This window comes from Monopterus albus, unplaced genomic scaffold (genome assembly GCF_001952655.1).
Source record: "Monopterus albus unplaced genomic scaffold, M_albus_1.0 scaffold3.1, whole genome shotgun sequence".
NCBI classification, from domain to species: domain Eukaryota; kingdom Metazoa; phylum Chordata; class Actinopteri; order Synbranchiformes; family Synbranchidae; genus Monopterus; species Monopterus albus.
The window spans coordinates 8,892,533-8,896,276 of record NW_018127883.1 but is presented as its reverse complement, the minus strand read 5'-3'; positions in this window follow the sequence as shown (position 1 = coordinate 8,896,276).

Below are 3,744 nucleotides of genomic sequence, written 5' to 3'. Positions count from 1 at the left end.
TTGCAATTTGTTAAATCTCTATTACACATATACACTTTCTAATTAAGCCACTTTTTATCCTGTTGTCTGTTTCAGGACCCCACCACAAAGCACCGTAGATGACTTTTTCCACAAAAGGAGCATGAATCCATGCACACCACAGATGTCTGCTGAGCTTTCTAACAGTATCCTACAAATGATTATTAAAGACATGAGACCTCTTGCAGTTGTGGAGGGTTAAGGTTTTCGTGAAATGATTAATACATTTCATCCAGGATACAGACTTCCATCCAGGTATTACTTCACAGAGCTGATGGAGAAAAAATATGAGGCTACAGTTGAGAGTGTGAAAGAAGAAATTAAAAATGCTTCATCAAAAATCACACTACTGATGCTTGGACAAGTATTGCCACTGAGGCATATTTGGGAGTCACATGTCACTCTCCAATGGTGGAAGGACAATGCAGCAAGGTTCCCCAACCTCACACATCTGGCCAAATTATACCTGGCTGTCCCTGCTACATCTACTCCGTCTGAACGCCTTTTTTCAGATGCTGGGAACATTGTGACAAAAAAAAGAGCAAGCCTGACTCCAGAGCGTGTGGACATGCTCACCTTCCTCCATAGTAATGCCTAGGTGGAGTAGTAAAGGAGGAAGTAAATAAGAGAAAACAAGAGAAAGATGATGTAGAGAGGGCAAGAAGGAGGAAAGAAATGAAAGAGGGAGTGGAGAGAAAGAAGTGGACATTATGTTCTGTGCTTGGATGTGTTACTGACAGTTCAGTTGATTAACTTGTTTGACAGCAATTACCGTTTTAAAAAGTTTCAAAAATGTTATGCAAATTTAACAATGTGGTTTCACTATTTGCTTTTCACTTACAAGTAACAATTTGTGTTCTTTCAGAAAGTTTAAATTTACTTGGTTCATCTTTTTTTCAATATTTTACTTGAATTCAAGTTTTGTTTTGATTTCACTAGTTTTATTTATTTTATAATTTTATTTATATACTGTGTTCTGTACAGTTAAGAGAAACTTTCATTTTAATAAAAAATTTGAAAAGTTTGAAATAAGTGACCAATGGCTGGAAATTTATATAAACAAAACGATTATTCGACTAATTGAAAAAATGATCGTTACATTATTCGACAGAAAAATAATCGTTAGCAACAGCCCTAATTCAGTTACTTAGCTTGTTCTCAGTGAGCCACAGTTTAACACAGTGTGTGGTAGTTTCTGCTGCCCTATAGGGTCCTTTCCAACGTGGTTCTGACCAGTGAAGTTTATGCACCTTTCGATAGACCCAGCTGTCCACTGCAACTAGTGTTGGTTCCTCAGGTTGGTCCCTGCGCAGGATTTCAATAACCTGTTCAGACACTCATCACAGCGTTGTTCAATCGTCTGACATACTCACTCATGTCAGCATGCTGTAAAAGAAGAGGTGTTGAATCTCTAGGCATAACAGTTAGAGGGCAGGGCATCTTTCTCCCTGTCAGGATTTTATGTGGGCTTACATTAAGCGTCGTATTCGGAGTGGACCTGAGGTTGAACAATACAATAGGTAGAGCTTCAACCCAGGTTAACTTAGTGTCTGCGCAGACTTTCGTGAACCCTTTTTTTATGGTTCTGTTTGCATGCTCAACAAGCCCTTGAGAGACTGCATGATAGACAGCCCCAAACTTATGTTTTATCCCAAACATCTGCTCAACCAGACATAGATCATTGTTTGAGAAGTGTGTTCTATTATCAGATCTGATAATCTCAGGTACCCCAACCTGGGGGATCACTTCCCTAGTGAGCCACTTAATTACCTCTTTACTTGTCTCTGTTTTTGTGGGTTCAGCCTCTACCCATTTGGAAAATGTATCCACACAGAAAAGTAAATATCATTTTCCTTCAGCTCTTTTATCAGCTCCCATATCTGTGAAATCAACAACAATCTCTTTCCAGGGAGCATCTGGAACTGGAAATCCCCCTAGCCCCGCCTTCAGCACGGCTCTGGGGTTGAACTGATTACATGTCTCACATGTTGCGACAAAGTACTTGGTGATATCCCTCAAATGCAGATGCCACCAATTTTGAGAGATCAGATTATTAATCTTGGAGCTCGCACAGTGTCCTCTACTGTGCGCCTCTTGACACAGCAAACTAAGTAGTCCCACCGGGGCAACTATTTTACCTTCGTGGTTTCTCCACAGTCCTGTCTGATCCTTAGATGCCCCTTTGCCTAGCCATGCCTGCTTTTTAGTAGGAGCAGATTTATTCTGTATTTCCCTAATAGTCTGCAAGCTCAACTCTGTCTTATGAACATGGCCCCTTTTTGCAGGGTCTTGACTCATCTGTTTAGCTCCCTGAGCTGGACCTCCTAGGTCCTGAGTACCTGTACTAGACTCCTTAAACTCTGACCCCTTAGGTCTGGATCCTGTCTGTACTGAGCTTCCAAAGCTGCCAGTGGCAGTCTGATGACTGTGGCTGTCACAGTACAGTGTTACCTTTGTATTAGGTAGAGGTTCCTTATACAGGCTCTCATGCAGTCTCATCTTTGTCTGTTTTGCTCACGCAATCATGATCTTGCTCAGTGACCATCTGCGTAGCCATGTTTGTTCCCTCACTTGTAAACTGTATGTGAGTCTGGTTCAATAGCTGTTGTAAGTTCTGGGTCCGATATGCAAGACAATGTAAAAGCTTTGGAATCCAGAAATGCCCTGACACCATGTGTGGTGTGTACAACAGTTTGATAACCCATTGTGATATGTGAGGTTTTCAGTATTGCTCGAACGATTGCAGCGACATGTCTCTCACAAGTTGGATATTTTCAACATTGTCCAACTTAGAGCTGTAGTACATCAACACCTTTCGGTTGTGTCCTCTACTCCCCTCCCCCTTTTGAAATAGGATGGCACTCACAGTGCCATCCTTTTCATCAACATCTAAATGAAAAGGCTATGAGTAGTCAGGTGCATGCAAAGCACATGCGTATGCCAAAACCTGTTTAATGGCAACAAAAGCCTTCTCTGCTTGTGGAGTCCACCACAGAGTAGAACCATAGTTCTTGTAGCCCGCCGCTGTAAGCATGGCACGGAGAGGTGCCACAAGGCCGGTGAAATCGGGCACAAAATTCTTGCTGTAATTAATAAGCCCTGAGAACTGCATCATAGTCTTAAAAATGGTGGGCTTAGATTGTGAGAGAATATCAGTTTTTTGTGACTCAGTCATATGCAGGCCAGAAGCAGACACCACACGTCCCAGAAAGGAGACTCAAGGTCTCCCAAGCTGCAGTTTGTCCTTGCAGACCTTGAAGCCATTCCGGGCTAAATGTTACAGCAAGGAGCCAGTGGCTGGCATTATGGTTTCTGAGGGTGGCACAGAAAAAAAGGCATTTGCCAGATCAATGCATGTGAAAAACTTGTGTGATGAGCCTGAGCATTGAGCATGGTGTAAGGATTTGGAGTGGCATAGTTTGTAGGGACCACAAGTCACAGATCGAAGGTCATGAACCATCCTGTAGTCAGGTTTCCCAGCTTTAGGCACCGGATTTTTAGGTGTGTTCCAAGGAGAGGAAGTAGGAGTTAAAACTCCAGCTTGCAAAAGCCCCTTATTTGTGTTTTGGATACCACTAATTTGCTCAGGCTTCAGAGGATACTGAGCTCTGTACACTGGTACCACCCCAGCACATAGAGGTATGGTGATAGGCTCCACATGGAGAAGTCCAGAGGACCAGAGAAAAGTGGGCAGACTATCTAACAATGTCTGGGTGAGCGGGTGAT